Source organism: Panthera tigris, chromosome A3, assembly GCF_018350195.1.
Source record: "Panthera tigris isolate Pti1 chromosome A3, P.tigris_Pti1_mat1.1, whole genome shotgun sequence".
Taxonomy (NCBI): Eukaryota; Metazoa; Chordata; class Mammalia; order Carnivora; family Felidae; genus Panthera; species Panthera tigris.
The window spans coordinates 2,867,835-2,880,491 of record NC_056662.1 but is presented as its reverse complement, the minus strand read 5'-3'; the positions used below and the strand labels follow the sequence as shown (position 1 = coordinate 2,880,491).

Sequence of the window (12,657 nt, the reverse complement as noted above, 5' to 3'; positions counted from 1 at the left end):
ATAAGTTAAGCATCTGACTCTTGATTTTGGCTCAGGTCATGGTATCATGGTTCGTGGGCTCTGTGCTGACAGCACGAAGCCCACTTGGGATTCTCTCTCTCCTCTCTCTCTGGCCCTCCCACACTCTCTCACTATCTCTCTCTAAATAAATAAGGAAACCTTAAAAATTAAGTAAGTAGGGGCGCCTGGGTGGCGCAGTCGGTTAAGCGTCCGAATTCAGCCAGGTCACGATCTCGCGGTCCGTGAGTTCGAGCCCCGCGTCAGGCTCTGGGGCTGACGGCTCAGAGCCTGGAGCCTGCTTCAGATTCTGTGTCTCCCTCTCTCTCTGCCCCTCCCCCGTTCATGCTCTGTCTCTCTCTGTCCCAAAAATAAATAAAAAACGTTGAAAAAAAAATTTAAAAAAAAATTAAGTAAAAAATAAATAAAAAGCAAGAGAAGATAAAGTATCACAGGTTAGAGGGAAAGTAAGAAATCAAGTTATTTCCAGTTTAGGGGAAAATATGTAAGGGCAAGAAATAATCTTCACCCTTTTCCTACCCGTCTCTCCCTGGGCGTCTCCTCTGATCTTGTAGCCGGGACAGACACCTCCGCATTGCTGAGTCCACCTTCTTCTGTTCAGGGGTACTGGCGCTTCTCCACCACTAACACTCTTTCCCTAACTGACCACATGTGTCCACTTCTCCCACGGGAACCTCCGGAGCATCTGTGGAAACTCACTCCACGTTCTCTCCTCCTCCACAAAAGTTCTGAGATCCCAAGTGGGACCACAGCATCAGCAGCCCATGCAGCTGGAGCCCTCAGAGAGAGGGTGAGGCCTCCCTGTCCCTCACCCTGCATCTTGGGAGTCAGTTCCCTTCCACCTGCCCCCTCCCTCACCCACCACTCAGCCTCTTTCACACTGGCTTCCAGGAGAGCCTCCTTGTCGGCAATAGTCATGGCACTATTTTTCAAACGCACTGATCACATCTTTTCATATCCGAGATCAAAGACCTTTATGGTTCCCCAGAATGTCAAAATTCTTGAGTGAGATAGCCAAGCCCTCTTCTTACCTGTCCTAGTCTGGGATCACACCAACGTTTCTCTCGTTGGCTGCAAATTTCAGCAGCCAGGGATCATAATCTGCCCGTGCACCATGTACATCATTCAAGGAAGTCTGTATCTCCATTACCATGACTTTTATTTATAATCTCTCTACTGAAATCCCCCAATTGTCCCTGAATTCTGACTTTCTTCTCTTCCAAAACTTTTGACACATCCATCATGGCTATTTGGTGGTGGTGGTGTTCTGTTTTAATTTCATAATTGTAAGCTGAACTCTGCAATCCAGCTAGACTTGGAGGGTAATAAGGAAAAACAGGGAACCCACAAAACTGCAGTGAGAACACAAAGATTATAGGGGATCTTGAGCAGGTGAGGGCGGAGGGGTGCTCTCCCGAGCTACAGAAGGAACGGTCTGGCAGTTAAGATACAACACAAATCGAATGTATTAGTTTTGTCCATTTGGCAGTGGTAGTCTTCTTGCTGGCCTTGCCATTCCTAGACCCAAAGTGCCCCATGGCTTCCACAATACCTATCCCCTTTAACCTTGCCAAAGACCACATGCTTGCCCTCCAACCACTCAATCTTGGCAGTGCAGACAAAAAGCTGGGAACTTCTTGTGTCGGGTCCAGCATTCCCTAAGGACAAGATGCCAGGACCCATGTGCTTCAGGATGAAATTCTCATCATCAAACTTCTGCCCATAGATGGACTTGCTGCCAGTCAGTACCCTGGCACATAAATCCTGGAATAGTCCTGTGAGAGCAGGAATCTTTATCACCAGATCCTTTCTCCTTAGTGCTCAGAGCATGAAGGTTTTCTGCTGTCTTTGGAACTTTATCTGCAAACAGTTCAAAGGAGATATGGCCCAAGTACTCACCCTCCGTGGTGATGTCAAAGAACATGGTGGGGTCGACCGTGGCTAGGCAATGTAGGGGGCTTCTGGATGGTGGAGGCATCTGCAAGACCTCCATCATGGCTGTTTTAAATCATGTGTATTTCCAACATCTGAGCCACTCCTGAGCCTACTTATATTGATTATTTTGTCTTTTGGCAGAGTTTCTGTTTGTCTCATAATTTCTGGCTTGTACATGCATGCTAGTTACCCCTGAATGCCATATGTAAGATGGCAGAGATCCAGGTAAATAGTACTTATGTTTGGATGTGGCAGGCTCCTTCCGCTGGGCTGTTAGTGTGGTGGTACTTAGCCAATCTAGCCAGAAATTGAGTTGGTTTGGGTTTTGTTATTGCTATGGTTATTAGCTTAAAATTTCTCTGTATTATCTCGTATTTCAGGTGGAGGCTGGTTTGTCAGAGCTTTTCTTAGTGATACTGCTGTACTCTCTGCTGTAGGACTTCCCTGGATGTCTGTGCCTCTAAAAGAGTCTCTATTCCTTTCCCCTGGGCCACACTGAGGATTGCTGTTGCTTATTCCTCTGTGCTTGTTAGTCTGGGGGTAAGAGGCAGCTCTGTGACATTCTGGTCCAACAACAGTCTTAGAAAGGCACTGTGTCCCTGGGTTTGGGGGATGGGGCTTCCTCAGAAGTCCTGCCTCTCTTTTAGCATCAGGAAACCCATTATGATCTGTCCCTGTGATGGATTCCTGCCACTTCTCCAGGGACAGAGTATTCTTTTCCTTCCCCCCAACCACAGTGAGTCTCCACCTATACCCAAGCATTACCAGGGTTTGCTTCTCCTCCCCCAGCGTTTTAAAACTTTTGTTCTTTGGGGAGGAGAGTTCAGACAGGATTAGGTGCTGCCCCCCTACCCATGCTGTCCATCCCACTTCTGCAGACCACTGCACTAAGAGAGTTTCTCTTCAGCCTCTTCCCCTCACTCTTTCTCCTGAGCTCCAGGTGGAGGTCAGTGGAAGAGAGTTTGCAAGTGGATGCCCTCCCCTTACGTCCGCAGCCCCTAGGGGATCTGTACTCCGACTATTCCACACTTGGCCTTTAGCAAGTCACTAAACATATTTTCTTTATTTTAGTCAGCCAACATACAGTGCAATATTGGTTTCAAGAGTAGAATTCAGTGATTCATCACTGACACACAACACCTAGTGCTCATCGCAACAAGTACCCTCCTTAATACCCATCCCACATTTAGCCCATCCCCCACGCACCTCCCTCCACCAACCCTCTGTTCTCTAACACTAAGAGTCACTTGTGGTTTGTTTCTCCCTTCTCTCTCCCTCTTCCCATATATTCATCTGTTTTGTTTCTTAAATTCCACACATGAGTGAAATCATATGGTATTTATCTTTCTCTGTTGGACTTATTTTACTTGGCATAATACCTCCTATCTCCAACCATGTCATTGCAAATGGCAAGATTCCATTCTTTTTGATGGCTTTTTGATGGCTGAGTAATAGCCCATTGTGTATACATACCACATCTTCTTTATCCATTCAACAGTCGTTGACACTTGGGCTCTTTCCATAGTTTGGCTATTGTGGATAATGCTACTATAAACATTGGGGTGCATGTACCCCTTCAAATCTGTATTTTTGTATCTTTTGAGTAAATACGTAATAATGCAATTACTGGGTCATAGGGTAGTTCTGTTTTCAGTTTTTTGAGGAACATCCATACCATTCTCCAGAGTGGCCTCACCAGTTGGCATTCCCACCAATAATGAAAGAAATTTCCCTTTTCTTCGCATCCTTGTCAACACCTATTGTTTCATGTGTTGTTAATTTTAGCGATTCTGACAGGTGTGAGGTGATATCTCATCATGGTTTTGATTTGTATTTCCCTGATGATGAGTGATGTTGAGCATCGTTTCATGTGTCTGTGGACCATCTGGATGTCTTCTTTGGAAAAGTGTCTACTTATGTCTTCTGCCCATTTCTTAACTGGGTTGTTTCTTGGATGAATTCACTGAACATTTTTTTTAATGTTTACTTATTTTTGAGACACAGAGAGACAGAATATGAACCGGGGAGGGGCAGAGAGAGATGGAGACACAGAATCCAAAGCAGGCTCCAGGCTCCGAGCTGTCAGCACAGAGTCCAACGCGTGGCTCGAACTCACGGACTGTGAGATCATGACCTGAGCCGAAGTCAGATGCTTAACCAACTGAGCCACCCAGGCGCCCCGAATTCACTGAACATTTTTAACTCAGTTGTACTTGCCTACTCGTGTGGCAACCCATCTTATTCCTGTGGTGTGCTCCAGGTAAATCAGTGCTCAGAAGCCATCTTCCTCGGATTTGCTTTTTCATCTGTTGGATTTTAATCTTCTTGGTTGCCCTCCAATCTCAATTCTGTGATGGATTCAAGTGGAGTTATGACTTTGTAGATAGTTTTTTTCTTATTTTTTAAAGTTCATTTATTTATTTTGAGAGAAAGTGAGAGAGCACAAGTGGGATAGGGGCAGAGAGAGGGAAAGAGAGAATCCCAAGGCGGGCTCTGTGTTGTCAGCACAGAGCCCGACACAGAGCTTAATCTCATGAACTCTGAGATGATTGTGACCTGAGCCAAAATCAAGAGTCGGCTGTTTGACTGACTGAGCCACCCAGGCGTCCCCTTTTTTATACTTATGAGTGGAAGCAGTGTTCTTTCCAGCTGTCTCTATCCTAGGTGAGAGCTGTAAGAGCCACAGGGTATATTAAGCCACAATTAGAAGTGTGCTTTGCACATATACAGTCCTCAGGAATAACTCATGAATTCAACTCATGATTCAAGAGTCTCCCATTATTCCTGAGGGTGGGTTATGTTGAATCATATGGTCTAGTCTCTAAACTTAGCCAAAGGTGATCCTTTTGAAACACAAATACTCCCAAGGCTTCCATTGTTCTTGAAACAAAGCATAAGCCCCATACTTAATTCTTTGGTCAATGCAAATCTGTATCCCTTTACCATGTTCCCCCTTTTGCTCAATGCACTAAAATGGCACTGATCTCATTTCTCAGATATAATAAATAGCTTCTCAATTCATGCGTTTGAACCTGCTGCTCCTCCTGTCTGGAACAACTCGCCACCCCATTTGCAAGGCTCATTTCCTCTTGTCTCAAATGTCCTCTCTGCAGAGAAGTCTTCCTTAAATAGAACCTCCATGTCTTAACACACTGTCCCTGATGAATTCTTCCTTACACTGAAACATATTCGTATATGCTTCTGGCTCTTAGGGTGCACATTTGCAACTCCCACCCTTGCGGAATGTGAATTCCGTGGAAGGAGAAACTTGATTTTACTCCCTGCTTATTCCCAGAAACTAGCACTTCCCAGGTGCTCAATATTTCAAGGACAACAGGATCCATGAAAGCATGCATCGACTATTGTTAAATGACTAAATCCTTTCTGCTTTTCACCCTTCGTGAAACACACTGTGTGGGGAGCTGACCAGCTGGGGAGGCCCTGTGCTCCAGGGGCCTCACCACATACAGACAGGAAGGTCTGGGACTCCTACTATTATGACCCCCATTTACATTTCTGTTCATCGCGGTTTAGCCTGTGGGGAATTTCCCAGGTCAGCAGCGACCCTGCTTTTCACTCCACTCCAGTCTCACTTGTACCAAAGTGTGGGTCAGCAAGCTGTCTGTAAGGGGCCATGAGTACCGTATGGCCATACCGCCATAAGTCCTCAATTCTGCAGTGTAGCTCAAAAGCAGCCATAGACAATGTGCCAGCAAACAAGTGTGCCTGTGTTCTAATAAAACTTTATTTGTAAAAACAGACATTGGGCTACATTTGGTCCCCTGGTTGCAGTTTTCAGATCCCTGTTCTACCTCATTTAAGTGTTATCCCGGAGGCTTCTATGTTGGTCTTTATGTATCACATGGCATATAATTTAACCCGGACTGTTCCAAGTATACCTCTGAAATTTTGTGAGAATGACTTTAGCCATATTTGCATGGCATATTTTCAGATGGACAGAAACCATTTGACTATTTAAACAGTTTATTGAGCCCTTCCTATGTGCTGGGCTCTGTGTGGTGCAATCTGTGTGCATGACCTCACAATCGCACTGTGTGTGTGCATCGGTAATGTCATTTGGCAGTGAAGGAGCTGGGTGTTACTGTGGTTAGTTCCAGTGCTGAGAGCAAGGGAACCATGAGCTGTTAGTTGGTTTTTCTACATTTCTGTCCCTCATATCATGAAGAACATACCATGTGCCTCAGCAGGGGCTAATGATTCCCTCCTGAATCTGACTGAAGTGAACATCTATGTGTTGAATATGCTCTGTCACACAAAACCAATCCATCTCTGCATCTGCCAACTGGGGGACTGGTGCTGTTCCAACCCTCCCTGCTCCATCAGCCCAGGAACCACCCAGGGAGAGTCCACTCCTGGAAAGGAAACCAGTCTATGAGGACCAGGCCTGAGGAATGTCTATCCAAATAGAGGCTCCTGTTTTTATGCAAAATAACGGAACAGAACGTATCAGCCCAACCAGCTCCGGGATTAAAGCCAAATAGTTACTGAATCCCCTGTTGTCCCAATTACAACAGTAGATCTGATCAGCCCATGTAGACAAGAGATTAGAAAAAATAGCTTATTTTTCTCTCAAAGAAGATGCTCAGGCTAATTCAAAGACTGTCATCAACTTTCTGAATGGTGCCATTTGGAAATGAGTGCATTTGTTCTGTGTAAGTGCTAGATTAAAGAAGTGTGCAAATGTGTAGGTTATCATAAGACACATTTTTATCATCATTACTTATTTTAGGTTTACAATAGAATGATATGACCATCGGCTGGATGCATGGTGAAGTTATGGCCAATATTCTAAGAAATTCTGGTTGATCTCTTGTATTAGTCAGGGTTCCCTAGAGAACCAATAGGAGATGATAGGTGATAGATAGATGATAGATAAAGAGATAGATAATACATAGATATATAGACAGATAATACATAGGTGATGATAGATAGATAGATAGACAGACATGAGCAGATTTATTATTGGAATTGGTGTATACCATTATGGAGGCTGAGCTATCTCACAATTTGCCATCGGCAAGCTGGAGATGTAGGAAGGCCAATGGTGTAATTTAGTCCAAGTCCAAAGGCCCAAGAATTGGGGTGGGGCACACAGTGATGTAAGTCTCTGTCCAGGTCTAAACACCTGGGAGCCAGGAGCTCCAGTCCAAGGACAAGAAAAGATGGTTGCTCCAGCACAAGCAGAGAGAGTGAATTCATGCTTCCTCTGCCTTCTTGTTCTCTGTAGGTCCTCAGTGGATTGGGTGATGCCCACCTGCACTGGTGAGAGCATCTTCTCATCCAACCTACTGATTCACAAGCCAATCTCTTCCAGAAACACCTCACACACATACACAAACACACACACGCACGCACAGAGAAATGATGTTTCACCAGCTATGTGGGCATCTCTTAGCCCAGTCAAGGTGACATATAAAATTAACCATCACCACAGCCATGGAAGCTATTCTAGAAAACATTCTAAAGATGCATGGAGATTGGGTCTCAACAAGGCAATGGTATTCTGTTAGGACTGTGGTTTTATGCAGACAAATGTCCCCCATAGAAGAGTGAGGAGGAGGACGGCTGGCGGAGGAGGCGGTTACATCAGACTGGCTGTAACTCTCCTTAGGACCTTGGTTCCCTGCAATAATCTTGGGACCTTTTACTTACATCTAGAGCATTGTCTCCTCTTCCTTGTTTCCTGCCATGCAAGGAGTGTCTGAGAGACGGATGGGACAAGACATTCTACCTGTGCCAACAATTATGTTTGCTCTGCCAGGCCACAGTGGCACTGTTCTGTTCCTGGTTGAATGCATTTAGTCTGAAGGCACTGGATTTATAAACATAGGGCTGTCCATGCTTCATCTAGGCAGGAATTTGAGTAATGAAGAGAAATCAAATTTGCTTTGTCTCGAGACTGGAAAAAGAACAGGAGAAGAACCTCTCATTCTTGAAGGCTGGATTTGCTGATCAAAACGTTGGATGGGCAAGGATCTGTAGGTTGGCTCTCTCACCTCACGGGTGGGGAAACGGAGGCTGGCTCAGCATGGGCACCGGACAAGGACCCAGGACTTACCCACCCCCCCGCCCAAGACCAGTGTCAGCCCACATGTGCCACACAGAAGACTGCGTGTCACGAGGAGAATGGCTTCCTCTGACTGGCATTCTTGAGAAGTGTATTTCTGTGCTGTCATTAGGCCCCTGGGGATTTTATTCCATTCCCCTAAACTGGCCAGTCTTCAAAACTGCCTCTTCCCCTACTGGAGGAGCGTCGGAGCCTCAGCATGTTTTTGGACCCCACTTGGAAGGCAGGCTGACGAATGGCCATATTGAATACACAAGTGCCTGACAGAATAAGGTGGTGTATCTGGAAACCCTAGAAGCCACTCTTACCTCTTCTAAATTAGATCTGTGGGATTATGAGCTTTCTGCTGAGCTGGAATTGGTCCCTAAACAGAACTGAAAATATGTTTCTTTCTCTTCCTGTCCTAAATTGGAAGCAGGATTTGAAAAGGCATATTAACCAGAAGAGTAAAATCACGCTCAAACAGATGTGATTTGAGGGATGAATTCATACAATTTTTAAGGCCATTGAATAAATATTTATTACATATGGACCTCTGTTGCTCTTGGGATTTTCTGAAACAGTTCTCATTTCACTGTGTCTCATTGCCCATTTCAGTAACTTCATACATACAGGAGCATATTTTCTGATGCTGATTTCTGGAATATGATCCCTGCTACTTTAAGGGATATGGAGCCTTAAATCCAAGTTTTGTCCTGAAAAGGTTTCTGTCTGGTTGGAGAGGAGCATGTCAAACGACCCAAGAGACATTTTTCTGCAGGACGAGACTCAGGGCCACAGGAATGAAACGGAAGACTGACTGTGGGCAGAGTCCTCAGCTGCTTGTCTCTGATGTTTGCTCTGTGTCTGGCTGTGCATCTTATCACAGGGGACAGAGGACACACAACTCAGCTTCTGACAGTTCTTTGCAGGTGAATGGGGTTTTGTCTCCCCACAGAACCCCATCAACGCAGATGAACCCAGACCCTCTTGTTTTACTGGGACTATATTGGCATATTATATCCTTATTTTATACTCCGTGACCGAGCAAGGCGGGAGTTTGCCTCAGATATTGTGGCTGGAAGACTAATTTGCTTCCTGGAGGACAATAGTAAAATAAATCCTTAACTGCTGTCTCCATCCGATTTTGGTAGCGTAAGCTCGCGCCTGGGCTTGGGGTCGATACATATGTTAACCCCTTTATCTGTTTTCATTGACGGCTCTGTTCATGCTTGTATTACATGTCCCCACACTGCCCCATAATAAGGACCATGCGTTTTTATTCTGCTGCTTAGGAAGGCTGTTTAAATCCATTTTCGTGGGGTGGGATCTTCCGGCTCTCAGATGCACTGCAATTCAGCTTTGCTCCCAGTCCTCTCTTCCACTTCGACTGTTTATCTTTGGCTGCACCTTGACGTGAATGGCTGCAATACACAAAATAGCCTTAGACGACCACGGCTGCACAAAGGAGTCCCTTCCCCCACCCGGGTAGGTAACAACAGCAGTGAGGAATAGCTTGTATTTCTCAAGGCCCAGAGACCACAACTTCTAGAATTTCAGAGTGATTTTCTTCCCCCTTGGTGAAGAAGTCTTCCCCGTTGACAACTCGGACTTTTCCACTTGAGCCTCCGTGACTGTGGAGAGCACTACCAGAATCACAGACACCCAGAGCACAGAGACCACGTCTAAATAGAAACACCCGTGGTTTCCACCCGCCGTGTGGCTGCCAGTCATGGTGCCACACGTCTTTGCCTCTGACAGCCTTCCTTGTCGCCTGAGAGGGCGGATTGCTTTATTATACTCAGTCTGAAGATGAGTGAACTCAAGCCTGGCAGGTTAAATAATTCACCTTGGCCCTCTCCGTTGGAAAGAGACAGAGCTGGGATCCAAGCCCAGGACCATCTGACTTGAGCCCTTTCCTCTTCACCGCCATAAAATAGCATCCTGTGGAAAATAGCGTCTCGTGGAAAAACTCCACTAGGACATCCTCAGAGCCGATGCCTGAATGATCAAGATTTCCCAGCAAGGAGTCCTCCTACCTCTCCGGAAACAACCATAACTATGGGCAATTTGTCATTTCCATTGTTTTGCGGGCGAAGTCGTCAGCACTCCCCCAAAGTGTCCCTTGGACTTAGTGCAAGTCACAGAACTTCCTTTAAGAAGATCTATGGGGTATTCGAGTATATCTGAACACTGCCAAATATGGATGTCCCTGCAAGACTTCTCAGAGCCTTTAATATACTAACGTGGGCTGTGAATCTTTAAGGAGATGTATTATTCAGAACTCGCCGAGTGTGTTTCACTTGGACGGTTTCTTGTTCGTGAGGCATCTTGTGGTACTAACGTGGACTACACTTTGGGGAAATGTTGCAAGAAAAGCGGAGGATTATACAGTCAAGGCTCATTATTCGCGGTGGCTATTCTACAATTCCTTCCAAGCACTGAACCAGTGAACGCTGAGCAGTTGTTACTAGGTGATTATATACAGGTAGAATATTCTATCTGTATGAAATATATTTTACACGTAACACATATAGATAATCACCTTAAATCTTAAAAACAACCCACCTGGTACATTCTATTTTCTTTATTTTGTAAATGAGAAAACAAAGTTCAGGTGTATTAAGTGACTTGCTTGAGGCCGACCCACTAACAGGTGCCAGAGTCGGGATTCAAACCCTGATCCCCCTGGCCCCAGGGTTGGGCCCTTTTGCATTAGTCACGCTGCCCCTTCTTGTTTCCGTCCTCTGGTCATCTCCGTGGGGTTTCCCTTGCTCTATCTCAGCTGGGAATGTGCCCTCTGATGGCTTCCAATTTTACCGCCCCGCACACGTCTGCGGATGGTTGCTAGCGTGCTATGTGTGCTGATTTGGGGTGTTACAAATGAATTTTGGCGAGCAGGCAGATTCACAAGTATAGAATCATGAATAATGAGGGTGGATTGTAGTCCACTGCCCTGTCTTCAAACAATCTCACTGTTGGACAAAACATTACGCACGCACATGCACCCATTTCCGACTTAATTTGCTCCAGCTAGGAGAGAAAGAGAACTGCACAAAGAAGCTAGTACCATTTATTTCAGTGAGAAATATTTCCATTTGTTGTAAGACCTTCAAACCTCACACTCATTTTTCACCTAGATGTAAGAAAGTGTGTAAAGGAAACACATATTTACGAACAAAGAAAATATTGGAGTGTGTATCTTATTAAAACAGCCATTATTTATTAAATATAATTGTAGTTATTTTATTGGGTGAAAATAACCTTTTACGCAACTCAGAAATGCTCAGGGGAAAATCACTGGATTCCTTGTCTCTCTCTTCCTCGTCTCGCAAACTATTGACTCTGCAAGTCTATTGAAGATGGAACCCATTGCAGTCTTGCCATGTGGGGCCCCTCCCACTGGCCACAAGAGCAGCGACAACCCGTGTCACCTGCTCGAAGCAGGTAACTTGATGCACCCACTTGTTACTTCTTGGGAGCAGAAGGCAGAAGAGAAAGGTGTTTCCACTTCCCCAAGAAAGCAAGGGACAAGGGACACAACTCTGATGACTTTTTCTGGCACCCAAGTTCTACCCCAACCAGGAGTAGCTCTTGAAAGGTGACGGTTTGGAGGAGAGGGCAGTCATCAAGCTGCAGTGCTGTGGAGTTTGGGCTGGAGTCCCAAACAGCTGCCTTGAAGTGCTCCGTGGACTCACTCAGCGTGTGGTCTGTGGACCAGGCGTCAGCATCGCCCACAAGCTTGTCAGAAAGACACAATCCCAGGCTGCCCCCTAGGCTGCTGACTCAGAGTCCACGCGGCACCAAGGTCCCCATGGGGCTCTTGGAACAGTAGGGATTGGACAGCACACCGCTGTGGGCAGCCCTGAGAGCAAAGCTCGGTGTCTCCCAGCGAGCAGGTGAGTGCATGTTGGAGGTCAGGGTCTGGCTTCTTCCGCATCAACACAAAAGGTATTTGTTCATAGCAAAACTTGTCACTTTTTCTAAGGTGGTATTGCAGGGGGGAGGATGTACTGCCGGAGCTCTTCTTTTATCAAGAGACTTCCATAAGTGCAGGCGTTTGAGCACCGCGGCTCCTTCTCTCTCACGATGTCCGCTGGGGCCCAGGTGGAGTCCTATGCACGTGAACTCATTCTCCATCACAGTGCTTTGCAAATTGCAAGTGTCCAGGCTCTACCCAAGAGCAACACAGTCAGAAACTCTGGGAGTGAGGTCCAGGCACTGGTGTTTTCTAACACTTCCCCGAGTGATTCTAACATACACCAGATCTCAGAACCACTGGCCAGGGTTTGTTTCAGGAAGAAGTTAATTCGGGGGAATTTGAAAAGAGGAGGATGACTTCTCTAAAACCCCTGAATGGTCCAAGGTCATTTACAGTCCTGTGGCTTTCATTTCACTCAGGGGCATGAATGGCAACTAGATGTCACCTGAACATGTATATACGTATGCATAACACTCTCAATCTCCGCCCCAGCCCTTAACTTCTTTTTAATTAAGAACACAAGTACCATTATATAAATTACCTGAACTGGGCCACCCCAAAATTACAATATTCATGAAATATTGGCTGACTGATTCCATTAAAGCATTTTTTAGAACTCTGTTATGCATGCTTAATTTTGAAATGCATGCATATT

General features: G+C 45.7%; 1 pseudogene; it reads right to left on the bottom strand.

Annotated features, from left to right (window-relative positions):
• Positions 1–1,460: 1,460 nt before the first annotated feature.
• LOC102962743 lies at positions 1,461–2,011 on the bottom strand (annotated as a pseudogene).
• Positions 2,012–12,657: the final 10,646 nt, after the last annotated feature.